A 15,720-nucleotide genomic window follows, 5' to 3' on the forward strand; every position below is an offset into this window, starting at 1 on the left:
AAAGGCATGCCCACAGAGGAAGCTCCGAGAGCTCTTGCACTAGAAACCCACAGGACCCCTTCAGAGTGGCCAGTGAAGGCTGAAGACAGATGGTGCTGGGATCCTTTCATGTGGCCTTCCCTGGGGCTTTGCAAGCAGTTTGAACTTGTTCCTTGTAGGCTGATGCTAAATTCCATTCATTAGCAAGTTTCCCAGTGGTCTAATTTTATTGGTTCCTCAGGAGTTCCTCTCCTGCCTTTTAGGCCTCCAGTCATTTAAAATGTGGTGTCTTCAGCAAATTCACCCACCTCATTATGCGTGATCCCTCTTTCTAGGCCGTTTAGCCCTTGTCCCAGCTCCTAATAAATAAATACTGATTCTAAGACCAAAACCCAAGAGGCCATACATTTAATTGCTTTTCATGCTGAGAAAGAATCATTTATTAGCGCTGTGCAAAGCGCTGTGTTTGAAAACTCCAAACCACATGAAACGCCACAAGTTCTGAGCCAGAGTCTGACGGAGAAACAGCCAAGTTCCATCCGAACTTTGTTAGGCCTCACGACCTTTCACAAAACCTCAAAGCAAACAGAATTCAGCCCCTGGATAGGCTCAAACTCTGAGTTGAGTGCTGTCATTTGTTTGGTTTTGTAGCAGCTGCTTATATCACAAATCCCCACTTCTGGTTAAAAAAAAAAAAAATCCACAAGATGGCTTCAACCCAGTGTGATGTTCTGGTTTATTTTTGTTTTGTAACATGTCTATTGATTGTGAAACTCGTGACTGCTTTAAAAACTCAGCTCCACAGAACAACTTGTGGGTTTAGAACTGCCAGGTAACTTGGGACCCAGAGATTGAATTCAGTGAGAAACTGACTGCAGTGAATCTGGCTGGAATGGTGAGAGAGGAGACAGGGTAGCAGCTGGGAGGTCAGAGGAGAGTAGTTTTGTTTGGTTTGACAGAAGAAAGGTTTGGGGCTGAGGCACTGTCTGGACACAGTGGGTGTTTGGTAAGAATTTGACTGACCTCTCCAACAAATGGAATCTGTAGTTTCCTTGTGTCTGAACTTCATTCGGAGATCCCTGAGAGGAGTATAATGGCCCTTTAGAGATCAGCACATATCCATGCAGGTCTGTTCGGATGCTGTCTGTCTGAGTTAGTCAATAGATTGGCTTGACAGCGAAGGCTGTTCTGAGAAGGAGGCTAGTCAGTGGCTCATCTTGTTATTAATACATCTGGATGGAGAAAGCAGGAATCGGCAGCCAGAGAGGGTTTGCACTTTGAGTCATACATGTCCACTGGGTTGGGTCAGGTGCCTAGGACTGAGGCAGACCCAGGCACAGGTGACAAAAATGCAGTCATTTTTGTGGACTAAACACACTCTTTGGATATTCTGATGGTAGTTCAGGCAAACAGAGATGACTGGAACAAAAACTTGGTCTTGGTCAAGCAGGTGGAGCCTCGCACCAGGCAGCCATTCGAGTGGTGGACTCATTGTAGGCTGCTAGCGGGTGGCTGGACTTTGGGGGCAGGATGCTGATTCTTGTGTATTCAAAGTTAGTTTGAGGTGCAAAGGGATGCTCATGGTGGCAGTGCTGGAATAGCAGAAGCAGGATTGGAGTCCTGATTTCAGGGTGAGAATTTAGTTCTAACAGCTGGCAGATGTGCATCTGTTAAACAGAGTCTCAAAGTCAGGTAAAGGAAGGCTGACTCATCTATGAATTAGACTAGCACTACTGAAAGCACTTCTCTTTTCCCTTTCATCCCCCTCTCTTCCCTCCCCTCCCAAGATGTGGATGGAAAAGGTTTGGCGGGGAGGTGGAGGGGTTGGGCAGTGGAAGGACATGAGGTCACAAGAGAAGGGGATCTAGATCAGGTGGGGCCTTGTAGCTCATGGTGAGAAATTTCAAGGTGAAGGAGGCTCTAGGGATTTACCTCACCATCTGCTTGTCTCTGCTTTCAGGTCCCAGGTCAAAGACAAGCCCAAGAAGGAACCACAAGATAAGATTTGACAGCGTTTCCTACATTTCAGGTGATACGTGAACCAAATCCAAATTATTTACATTGGCAATCTTTTCGTAGATATTGATCTTATTCTCAACAGAAACTCCTTGCATTTGGTCACGTTAATGTTTGTATAATCTTACATCAGTCCCACAGAAAGGAACAAAAGACTAAATAATATTTTGGCCCCACTGTTTTGGACTTCCTTATCAATTCCATAGATATTTTATCTTTGTGTTTATGATTATAAATATTTTAATAACAATTACATGAAAATTAATAAATTTCTCTTGAAAAAGCTTTTTGCTGGAAGTCCTTGCTAGAACAATTAGATGTGAGAGCGGAATTAATGGCGTCCAAATGGGGGCAGAAGAGCTCAAACTCTCACTCTTTCCTGATAATATGATATTATATCTAGAAAACCCCAAGGATTCAACCAAGAGACTCCTGGAATTGATAAATGAATTCAGTAAAGTCTCAGGATACAAAATCAATACACACAAATCAGAGGCATTCATATACACCAATAACAGTCAAACTGAGAACCAAATAAAAGGCTCAATACCCTTCACAATAGCAACAAAGAAAATAAAGTACCTAGGAATATATTTAACTAAGAAGATAAAAGACCTCTACAGGGAGAACTGTGAAACACTGAGGAAGGAAATAGCAGAGGACATAAACAGGTAGAAAACCATACCATGCTCATGGGTTGGCAAAATCAACATTGTTAAAATGGCTATACTACCCAAAGTGATCTACAGATTCAATGCAATCCCTATCAAAATACCAACATCACTTTTCACAGATATAGAAAAAATAATTTTATGCTTCGTATGGAACAAGAGAAGACCCCATATAGCAAAAGCAATCCTAGGCAATAAGAACAAAATGGGAGGCATCAATTTACCAGACTTCAAACTATATTACAAGGCTTTAGTAATTAAAACAGCTTGGTACTGGCACAAGAACAGGGACATTGACCAGTGGAACAGAACTGAGAACCCAGATATAAAACCTTCCTCATAGAGCCATCTAATCTTTGACAAAGCAGACAGAAACATACACTGGGGAAAAGAATCCTTATTCAATAAATTGTGCTGAGAAAACTGGATGGCCACAGTAGAAGAATGAAAGAGGATCCACATCTTTCACCTCTCATAAAAATCAACTCAGAGTGGGTAACAGACTTAATCCTAAGGCATGAAACTATTAGAATTCTAGAAGAAAATGTTGGAAAATCTCTTATAGACATTGGCCTAGGCAAAGAATTTATGAAGACCCCCAAGGCAATCACAGCAACAACAAAAATAAAAAAATGAGAACTGATCAAATTAAAAAGCCTCTGCACAGCCAAAGAAACTGTCACGAGAGCAAACAGACAACCTACAGAATGGTAGAAAATTTTTGCATGCTACACATCCGATAAAGGGCTGATAACTAGAATCTATTTAGAACCCAGGAACATCAGCAAGAAAAAATCAAAAAACCGTATCAAAAAGTGGGCAAAGGACATGAACAGAAACTTTTCAAAAGAAGACAGAATGATGGTCAACAAACATATTAAAAAATGCTCAACATCTCTAATCATCAGTGAAATGCAAATCAAAACCACAATGAGATATCATTTATCTCCAGTGACAATGGCCTTTATCAAAAAGTCCCAAAACAACAAATGTTGGCATGGATGTGGAGAGACAGGAACACTCATACACTGCTGGTGGGACTGCAAACTAGTGCAATCTCTGTGGAAAGCAATATGGAGATACCTCAAAGAGATACATATAGATCCACCATTTGATCCAGCAATCCCATTACTAGGCATCTACCCAAAAGAACAAAAAAAACATTCTATAAAAAAAAAAAACTACACTCGAATGTTTATAGCAGCACAATTCACAATTGCAAAGATGTGGAAACACCCAAATGCCCATCAATATATGAGTGGATTAATAAAATGTGGTGTATGTATACTACGGAGTACTACTCAGCTATAAGAAACAATGGTGATATAGCACCTCTTGTATCTTCCTGGATAGAGCTGGAACCCATTCTACTAACTGAAGTAGCCCAAGAATGGAAAAATAAGCACCACATGTACTCACCATCAGATTGGTTTCACTGATTAACACCTAAGTGCACATATAGGAATAACATTCATCTGGCGTCGGGCAGATGGGAGGGGGAGGAGGGGGAGGGGATGGGTGTACACATACATAATGAATGTGATGAATGCCATCTGGGGGATGGACACACTTGAAGCTCTGATTTACAAGGGAGGAGCGAGCAAGGGCAATATACGTAATCTAAACAATTGTACCCCCATAACATGCTGAAATAAAAAAAAGAAAAGCTTTTTGTGGGATCGATGTTTGTTAATTCAATTCTTTGATGACATTTCCATAATATAGCTAAACCATTGTTATTTTGTTTCAATAAAAAGATTATTATTATGAATTATTATTCGGATCAATTATTTTCTGGTGTGATTTATTCATTTTGATTCAACTTTTACCTAGTTATATATTCTGTGATTCTGAGTTTTCTTTTGCAGAAATTGCTTCTACTAAGTTTACTTCTCAGGTCAAATTATATAAATATATAAAGACTTGATTCTTCCATTCACTTTTTGCCAATAAGCATTTTAAATTGTGCAATTTAGATATTGTACATTTTGTTTTTAAAATGTATTTCTACCAACTCTTTTTCCCACTTTTAATTCTTCAGGTTGTTATCTATACCAAATTTTACCATGTACAGTTCTAGCCAATGTTCTGTGTTGGATTTTTTTTTTCCAGCAACGTTCAGTAAGAATTAGATAAATGGCTGATAGGTGGTAAGTTTTTATTGGAGCAATGGGCAAAAAGCACCATCATAGGTGTCAGATTCAGGACAGAGTCTGAGCACTGGGTCAAAGTGTTTTGCTCTGGCCTCCCCCTAGTCCCCTATGACATCTAAGCCCTTCATTTGCACATGATGAAGCCTGTTAGGAAGATCCTTTTGTTAGCTCTTTGACACATGTCACCAATAGGGAGTGGTGGTAGTGGGGTCTGGAAAGAAAAGGGTCTGAGAAACAGATGACTGCTCCATTATGACAAAAATTCCAGAATGAAGCAATCATTTGTATATTCTTTTGACAATAAATTTTTACTTAAGATTATTGTTCCCAGGTTACAAAGTTGCTGGATTTGCATCTCTACAATTCATCACAAAACTTTATGAGAAGCATAAGAAGTTAACAGAGAGCAAAAAGACTAGCATGAACACTTTAGAATTCTAAATTTTTCAGGGTTGGAGTATAGTGAAGGAGACTGGCACAGTGTGGGGAACAGATATTGTAGATTGTATTGGAAAGAACAGGAATATGGGGCCAGAAGACTTAATGTCTAGTTCCAGTGGGTCTTTTTTCTAGCTTGGGGGATGTAGGGCCATTTACTTGGTCTCCTTAAATCTCAGTTTCCTCATCTACAAAACTCTAAACACCTCAGAGAGTGGTTGTGAGGTTTATGAAACATACAAATAAATGTTCTGGCTAATGTGGAGGCCAAGCAAATGGCAGTCATTACTGGGTGTTGATCATGACCTTGGGGAATTAATCACTTTTCCTTTCAGAAGAAAGCTTCTTGTCCTGTTCCTCACCTCTCCTCCCATCCCATCCATCCTCGTCCTCGTCCTCCTCCTCCTCCTCCTCCCCCTTCTTGCTGTCCTTTTATGGACAGCCACACCCAATAGTCTTAGGGTGAGGGCTGGCCACACCAGAAAGACCAACCTTATGATTCAGGGTGGGAGCTTTGGGTCACATGGTGTTAGTCAACCTAGAGACTGAGTTCATCCATGTGAACAACCAGTCAATCAATCATACCTATGTATTGAAGCCTCAATGGAATTCTGGACACAGAAGCTCAGGTGAGCTTCCCTGTGTGGTAGAACTCCGTGGGTATAGCACACATCCATGCCGGGAGGGTAATGCATCCTGAAGACAGCAGAAATTTTGAGTCTGGGACTCTGCTAGACTTTGCCCTATGTGTCTTTTCTGTTGACTGACTTTAATGTATCTTTTCCCTGTAATAAATGTAATTACAAATATAATAGATTTCATGGAGTTTGTGAGTCTCCTAGTGAGTTATGGAAACTCATGGTGGTTTGGGGGAACTCTCGAAAGTAGTTGGTGTCAAAAGTGAAAGTGGTCTTGTGTGGACTCTTGCCTATAACTTTGTCATTGGACCCCAGCTCCTTGCCTTTGGGGTCTGACATGTTGGGCAGCATTGGCAGTCTGGAAGATGGTGCCCTTAACCTCACAGTTTGGCTACCTCCAGGTACCATCCCCATTGCTTCTTACTTTTCCCTCAAAATTTTGAAAAACTTTGATTTATTGTATCATCTTTGTCCTCTCTGGTGATTTCTGGAATAGCAACAAGAAAATAAACAATTTTTAGGTATTTATTTGTTTTGAGCTATGGGTAAAATGCAATTAAAATGGTACAGTTTAAGTTCCTTCAGTGAGACGTAAAGAAAAGTTTACCCATATTATTCACATGGCTAATTCACTCAACAAACACTTGTGTGGCTCTTGCCATGTACCAGGCATTATTCTAAATGCTACATGTGTATTAACTCATTTGATATTGATAAGACCTTTGAGGCAGACTCAGTCATCGTTATTATTATTCCTATCATTGTACAAGTGAGCTTCTTGAATTTTTTTGTGTTTATGTCTTATACACTGATTTTCCTACTATGAAAAGTGAGTATATAGCCTTCTTTCACATGCAAATATACCTCTTTTACACACACACACACACACACACACACATATACACACACCTTACATTTTCCAATTATCCCAATATGTTTATATTTGAATTTGGATTAAATCAATAAGTGGTTACATTATTATGTTCATGCAAAAGCTATTGTAGCAGACCCATGTTGTACAGTAAAGACACCCATCCTTAGCGACCTAACACTTTTGCCTTTTCCTGACATTTATAATTACCTTCTTTATTCATTTGTTTTTATTTGTTTGCTTAGTCTTTATGTTATGATCACTATTCAATCTCAAACTTTCCTTCAGTGATATAAATTTCCTTTCAGCTTGTTCATACATAGAAGTATTGTGTGAGTTCCATCTTCTTTAAGAAATCTTTCTGGGAGCCCTTTGATGTGCTCCAAAATGGACTGGTTGGTCTCTGGCTCTGCCACATGGCTATTGTGTTGGTGTCTCTCTTTATCCTCTTAGGTATCTCTGCTTTGGTGTGGATCTCATTCCTGGATCCCACATCTTCCTCTTTACTCTCTCATTTTGGGAAGCACTGTATCAATTATGGTCCAGTCAAGAGGCAGAAAGCACACCAATTATTTTAACAGAGAAGATATCATATTACTAGTGAACTGAAAAAGGCAAAAACTGAAGCATCACGGTAGTAATAACTACAGAAAATAGGTACTACTAATGGGACTGGGGAAATAAAAGAACAACTGGGGGGGCTGGGTGGTGATAGCCTTGAAGAGCTGGGAACCAAAGCTGTGGGGAAAGGAGTATTATTCAGCTGGTATTGGTGCCTCAGGAGCTTAGAGGAAGAATATGCTGGGGGTCTTTCCTCTGTGGAGTGGGCACTGGCTGATGCTGGTACATCTGAGGGGTAGCGTGAAAAACCTGCTAACTTGAACCAACTGGTGTTACCAGGGTGAGAACCATGGTTGAGATGAAACTGATAGAAGGAGGAGGCAAACAGCAAGGAACACATCCCTTCTTCCTTTTCCAGTCTTGCAATCGGATCTCTCTTGCTCGCTTGCCAGTGCCCCCCTATTGGCAGAGACTAATATGAACGCCGTTGAAAAGGCAGATATGTGGTTGAGAGTCCAGCCCCAGCATGGCAAAGGTGAGCAGAAAAGGGGGAAGGAGAAATGGGGGAGTCGAAGCTAAAAGACATTAGCTTAGGAATCCTCACAGAAATGTTCTCCAATAGCCTCCCAAGAAAGAGTGCATGGTGGGAGTGTTTCATTTTGGTTTTGTTTTGATATTTTTCATGTTTGCAAATTTTACCTCTCTATATGTGGTTTGGTCATGGGATTCCAGATTATAAACTATTTTCTCTCAGGGAATGTTTCTGGAAAAGCTCCTCTGTCTTCTAACTTCTGCTGTTACTGCTGAAGTCCAATGTCATTCTCTTCTTGACCCTTTGTTTGAAGCTGATATTCCTCTTTCAAGCTTATACAATCTTTTCTTTGTAGTCTTGGCCTGTTTCATTGTTCTAAGTTATTGGCCGGTTCAGTCTGGATACTTGTGTCCTTAAGTTCTGAGAAATTTTCTTAAATTACTTTTTTCTGTGAGTTACTTACCTCTGTTTTCTCTCTCTCTTTCTCTCTCTCTTTTTTTCCCCACTGCTTCTCTTATTTGGATGTTGGACCACCTAGAACTGTTTTCTAATTTTCTTTCCCCCTATTTTCTATCTTTTTGTCTTTTTGCTCTAATTTCTATGAGATTTCCCCAACTTTCATTTTCAAGACTTTTATTGAGTGTGTCATTTCTTCTCTTATATGTTTAATTTCCAAGAGCATTTGTTGTTCTCTTTAATGTTCCTTTTTTATAGTGTCTTGTTCTTTTTCCATAGATCTAATATCTTCTCTGTAAGTCTTTTAGTAGTTTTTATTGAAGTTTTTTTTTTCTGCCTAATGTTTTCTTAAATTTGCCTTTGGTTGTTTAACCTAATTAGTACACTTTCTAATTTTAAAAATATGTCTTGTCTGTAATTTTTTCACTCTTTAATAGCTATTAGTAGTAGTAGCTTCTTTCTTTTTAAAACCAGTCTTGAATTTCCTTCAAAAGCTCGAGCTTAGTGTGAACTTAGCACTCGTATTTTTGTTGGCAAACACATGCAGGAGTCTGCTTGCAATATGTACTCATATAGTTCTCTTACACACAAATGATTCAGGGGTCACATCATATATTTAACTACCCATCCCCCACCCCCTAAGGTACTGACATCAGTTAAAGCTGCTATAATATTTTATTAATCTTTGTAATGTTCCCTATCTTGATCTCAAATAATTTTTTTTCCCTGGCTGAGAGCCAATGTAAGAGATGTGACCAAAATGTGCCTTGTCATAAACAGGGTGTCTAATGTTCGGTAAGGGACTTACCTCACACACTGATCATCTCTGCCACGTCAGTCTGTACTTTGTAAGACCCAAGAGAAAATATTAGGAGTATGTTGTGTGCTGTCTGGCACCTGATTATTACACTAATAATGTTCCAAGTATATCATTTATCACAGCAGTAATTAACAACAAAAAAAAACCTCTTATATGCCACTGAGTTCCCTGAAATCTACTAAATAATCATAGCATAATCGTGGCTTTTCCTCCCAGAAAGAGCCCTTAGAGATCATTTAATTCACTCTCTCCTTTTATGTTTGGGGTCACGGCATGGGAGGAGTCAATGATGTGATCCAGATCACATGGCTGAGTCCCGTGTGCTGTGAGTACCCCTCCCCTGTGCACACTGCTCTTCCTGAAGGCGATGCAGGTTTTCTGGGGTTAGCCACTTGCTTGCACACCTGCAGTCAGGGCCTGTGGGCAGCCTCTACTGCACAGCATGAGACACATACAGACTTTCCTTGTCCTTTATAAGAAAAGTTCTTGGAACTGAACTCCAACGTGCCAGCGTGGATCCCACACATTTGCAACACTGGTTGATGGGGCTACCAATTTCACTCCAGAAAGATTCCAGCTCTTCAAAATAAACTGCGTCCAGGTCACATATTGGCTAAGTTTTTAAATAATAAATGATTAAGACTTTTCCTGAGTGAAGTCTCAGCTTGACTGGGGCTGCTTTCTTACTACTTGTCTTAAATTGTACATCATGCAGCAACGCTAATGTGGGACATATGTTACACCTGCAACTTTTCTGGAGACTCTAGATAGGCTAGAACACAGGCAACCCTACTCAGCTTCTCTTTCATGTAACAACCAGAGCTGAAAATCTGGCAAAAGAAGAGTCCCTATGAGAATTTTGTCAGTCATATGTGACTTCTTGTTCTGGGTCTTGTACATAGAACTTTCTGGACAGAAGAAGCAACCCAACAAACTTTAGGCGGTTTATTCTCTGCATGATTCCTGGATATGCTCTGCTAACTTACCCCAAACACTCAGTGGGCAACAGGGCTTGGCTCCTAAGTTCTAGTTCTGTAACTGGCAATGCCAGACTTCTGTTTGTGTCCTGTGTGTTGCTGTGACTGTCCATTTTTGTGGAATAACTGCTCCTCAATACCTAATTCCATGGTTTCTGTATATAATTAGAAAGCAGAAAAATCTAAAACAAATATAGCAAGGCTGCTTATTTTGAACAAATTGGCAATTAATTAATTCCATATGTTAGAAGTTGTAATCAACAGCTGCAGCAAGAGCAGCATCTTCTGGATGAACAGAAGAAATGACAAGGAAAGGACGGAGAAAGTTTCTGAAAGCTTGGTCCATAAGCTTTTTTGCTGTGTATCCAGGGACTGATATTCATTTCTAGGTTTTGCACAAGCAATTCTCACATAGTAAGAGCTAGCCCATGTGTGGAAGAGTAGGAGGAAAGTAATTACATCTATCTTTGTATGAGAGACGGAGATGGAAATCTCACCACCTGCTAGATTGCAGAAGAGGCGGGACAAAGGGCCACCCTCATTCTGTTCATGTGTGTGTCTTTAAAGAGAACAGCATTAACAGCAGGAGTTCCTTTGAACATGAATGAATCCATAGGAGGAGACTCCTTTCCTATAGCATGGATGCATGAGGGTGACATTGAAACAGAATTGAGAATGGAGGCCAAAGAGGCAAGGTAAGGATGTTGAAGTGTAGCTATGCGAAAGCTGGTACGTGGCTAATTGTGTATAACAGTGAGATCACTACTCCCCTTCCTATGACCTCCATTAGCTACAGCCAATCTCCAGCGTATCATCTGGGGAAATTTCTGTTTTTTCTTCCCATAACACTTTTTAAAAAATATATATATATATTTCATTTCAGAATATTACGGGAGCACAGATGTTTAGGTTACATGTATTGCCTTTGCTCTGCCCAAGTCAGAGCTACAAGTGTGTCCATCCCCCAGACGGCAATCACAACAACAACAAAAATAAATAAATGGGACCTGATCAAATTAAAAAGCTGCACAGCCAAGGAAACTATCATGAGAACAAATAGACAACCTACAGAATGGGAGAAAATATTCGCATGCTACACACCCAATAAAGGGCCGATAACTAGAATCTAAATAGAATTCGGGAAAATCAGCAAGAAAAAAATCAAACAACCTCACTAAAAAGTGGGCAAAGGACATGAACAGAAACTTTTCAAAGGAAATTTCTGTTTTTATTCACAATCCTAAGTGCTTGAGAGTTTGAACATGTGTTTGTACATGAGCATGAGCGTGTGAACACACACACACAGACACACTCATCCCATCTCATCCCATCCCCATCCCATCTCCTTCTTTCATCACAGGGCACTCATTCTCATGGCTTCCACCTTTGGGGCAGGGACAGTGATTCCCCAGCCTTCCCGGTGAGCCCTACTTACCCTGTGTGGTAGCCATGTGCTCTCTGTCCCTGTGTAGCCACTGCTGAATGATGTGCACAATTCTTCTTAGGGCTGTGACTGTTGTTATTCTTTCATTTGTTTTGCTTCCTATATTCTTTCTTAAATGAACAAAATCTTGGCACATGGCTTATCTAAAAAAAAAAAGAGGCTGTTCTGGTTTCCATTTCTAAGAGAATTTTGGCAGTAGAAGGCAAGAGGGCTGGATATTTTACTGCACTTATCAATCAAACACTGTGCATATGGAAACAGTCCTATCTAGATAAACCCTCAGAGCAATAGCTGTTTGCAAGATGCCATTTTGAAAAAAGGATTTTCTAACCCCAGGTGGAGTAAAAAAGAAAACTATAGGAAATGGACAAAAGAAAAAATTCAATCACCAAGAGGAATGATATAGTATTTGGTTCATAAAAATAAAGACTGTTTACTCATTTGTAGTCAGACCTGATAAACCTAATAAGTCAGAAATCCATTGTTTGCAAATCCAGATGCCAAACTCTAACCATTTTAACCAAAAATGGGGATTTGTTTTTGAGATTCTTGGTCCTGTCAGGGAATCCAAGGAAGAGTTAAAGAAGTGATCTATAGAGGTAGCTGGGATGCAGACGGGCCTCATTACAGCTGGAACTGTCTTGGTACTATCTGGATTTCTCCACATGGTAGAAAAGGTAACCTGAGTTTCTTTGCCTCCTCACCACTGAGAAGAGACTTCTAATTCTTTCAGTCTCAAGTCCACATATTCAGTGAGGGACTTACTGGCACAGCTTGGTATGAGTGCTCACCCCAGGAACCATGAGCTAGAGCTGCAGGGCTGGGGCACTAGATTGGTCTAGCTTGGATCTGGTGCCCACCTCTGGGTCAGTCAGCTGGGTGGGGAGTCATACTGTACTCACACGGACGTTCCCCTGTTAATTATGTGGATTGAGGAGGAGCTGAAAAGAAAACACCATAGGTGTCATCTACACAGTTTAGCACTATTCAAAGAAGTGCCTTTTGTGTGCTTGTTTTCCTTACAACTTTGCTGATTATAGGAAAATAATATGTTGCTTAAACTTAGTGTAGAATGGAAGCCACATTTGTGTTTGTGCCTGGGGGATATTTTTGGCTCTAGGAGGTTAGGCTCGCACTCTTCTCAGAGTGAGCTCTGATGGCATTAAATGTTGGCCTTTGTGAGGACCAAATACAGATGGATGTTAGCCAACATCATGGTTTGAAGAGTATTGTGTTTCTTCTAATTAAAGGCTCTCAGGCAGCAGCTGGACTGAGGAAATGCTAGAATCAGAGATCAGCATCTTACAGTATGCTGCTTTTCAGTGAACTGTGAGCTGGAATTCATTGCCACACACCTTTTCCTGCCACTTGTGAGGCTCATTCTCTCTGCTGTTTCCATTCTAAGAAAAGCAGTCAACGTGGCATTCTCAACACAATCCATACTCCTCAGGACTCCATGAAAACAAAGATTGCCACATTGACATAAACATTTGGGTGTGGGAATGCAGTTCTTAATGAGGTAATGAGGACTGTTTATCTTTTGGTCAGTCAGTTCATATGCTCATGGATGAATATTACTGCTAGTATGAGACATGATTCCACATCCATTCTATTCTTATTTTTTATTTTTATAAATAAAAATGCAGAGAAATTTTGTTTATATAAATGGGAATAGAAGGATTTTTATTATAGGAATGTCATGTATTCTCTGAATTCTTTATGACTTGTATACCAAAAGTCAGATTGCTACCAAACATCAAAAATTATTTTAATTATCTAACAGCGGATGAATCTATAAAGTCTTATAATTTTGTTGAAAGCAAAGTGAGAAGCCACATGATGTGTAATTATACGTGCTACACAGTCACTTGAGTCCCTCATTTTATTAACATCTATACAAAGATTTCAAATTGTCCCTTTGTTTGGCACCCTGGAATTTTTTAAACCCTGGGCCAATGCACCTGTTTTATTTATTATTGCTGCATAACAAACCATTCCAAAACTTGGAGGCATAAAACAACCATTTTGTTATGTTTATAGATTCTGTGGTGAGGAGTTGGTCACGGCATAGTGAGGATGGCTTTATCTCTTCTCCTTGATGTCTGGGGCCTTAGCTGAGGAAAATCAAAGGCTTAGATGACTGTAAGGCTGGAGACTAGAATTAGCTGGAAGCTCCCTGTCTTAGTCCATTTGTGCTGCTATAACAGAAGAACAACAGATGGATTATTTGTAAACAACAGAAATTTATTTATTACATTTCTAGAGGCTAAAAAGCTTAAAGTCAAGGTGCCAGCAGATTGTGTGTCTGGTGAAGGCCTTTGTGCTGTGTCCTTACCTGGTGGAAGGGACAGAAGAGCAGAGAAAAGGGGACAAACACTGGGTCCTCACATGGCAAAAGATCAGAAGAGAGCAAAACCTACTCCCTCTTACTCTTTTATAAGGGCCCTAATCCCATCCGTGAGAGCTCAGCCCTCCTGACTTAATCACATCTTAAAGACCCCCATCTCTTAATACTACCACATTGGCAATTCAGTTTTAACATATGAGATTTGGAGGGAACATAATCATTCAAGTCATAGCACTTCTTTATTTATATGCCCAGTGCCTGCACTGGAATAATGTAAAGGCTGAATTCAGTTGAAACTGTCTATCAAAAGGCCCAAACATGGTCTTTCCATGTGGCTTGGGCTACAACATCATGGCCTCAGTGTAGTCAGACCTTTTACAGGGCTCAGGGCTCCAGTGTAAGTATCCTAGTGAACAAAACAGGCTGCATTGCCTTTTATGACCTAGACTTGGAAGTCATATAGCATCCCTTCTACGGTGCTCTATGGCTCAAAACAGCAATAATCTGGCTCAGATCTAAGGGGACTCCACCTATCAATGGAAGAAGTGTCAAAGGACTTGCAGAAGCTTAAAAAGAAACCCACAGCACTTTATTACAATTTGGATTGAGTGAGAGATACATGTTTCTTTTCTAAAATGGCAGAAAGAGAATTGTGAAAGGGGAAGTGGTAGAGAAGAGCCTCATGATGTCCTGACAGTATGTTTTTTCCTGGGAAGATCAATTTAGGAAACTTACATGTTGAGAATCTGGAAATTGATTGATTCCTTTAAGGCTATCCATGCCCATATTCACATCGGGAAGTCTTTCTATACCACCAGGGGTGTGTGTATTTCAGTTTGAAGATCACTGCCACAGAATTCAGTTTTGGCAAAGTTGATTTAGATGTATTCTGGTAAAATGTACAAGTTATATGAACATCTCACCATCCAATGAAAACAACAAACATTATAAATAATAATGACACAAAAATTGCCTTAAAATAAAGGCAGAAAGAAACATGATATATTAATAGAATTTCTCTTTGGAAATACTAAAAACTGGAGGACAGCCATGATGCTGACTATAGGGCTTAAAGGGAAATGGTTGAAATTCAAGAATTCTGTACTCAGAAAAACCTCATATGTTAAAGAAATTTTAGGATAAGAAATAGGTCAGGAAATAGATCATTTACATATGTTCTTAGAATAAATGAACAGCCAAAACACTAATGGAAGATACACTTCAGCTAGTCAAGAGAGAATAAATTAATAAAATCTCAAGAATTAGGAGTGATGACTTTGGTGATGGCTGAATAACTTTTGGGTATTCCTGAATCACTGCATAAAAACAGAACAGGTAGATGGCAAAACAAAATCCATGGGTATCATTTACAAAAACCTAGGTGACAAGGTATCTCCACAAACCAAATATAAATGAATGACGACAAACTAGCATAGCCACAAGAGAGCATGTTATCCATCTATGCTAGAGAAAGCAGAGGGACCCATGAGCGGGAGAATGTATAACCCAAGTTTTTCACTGGGACCAAACTCATATTATTTGAGAAAGTAGGTAAGTCTGGGAGCGCTTTTGTCATTGTAGTAGTTGGTGAGTGTGAGGGACTCACTGAAGGCTTAAAGTGGCTGAAGCAGTATACTCCATGAAATCTCAAAACTGACTCACCAGGGCGCCCTTCAGGATAGGGCTCCATACCAAGGAGAAACTGCTGGGATAAGAAGTTTGGAGGCAACAGAGCCAGGAATGTTTAGAAAATAAGTCACCATATTTAAAAATACTATACAAAAACAACAGAAAAGATTGTTCTGTGAAGTTAGAAA

Source organism: Eulemur rufifrons, chromosome 3 (genome assembly GCF_041146395.1).
Source record: "Eulemur rufifrons isolate Redbay chromosome 3, OSU_ERuf_1, whole genome shotgun sequence".
Lineage (NCBI taxonomy): Eukaryota > Metazoa > Chordata > Mammalia > Primates > Lemuridae > Eulemur > Eulemur rufifrons.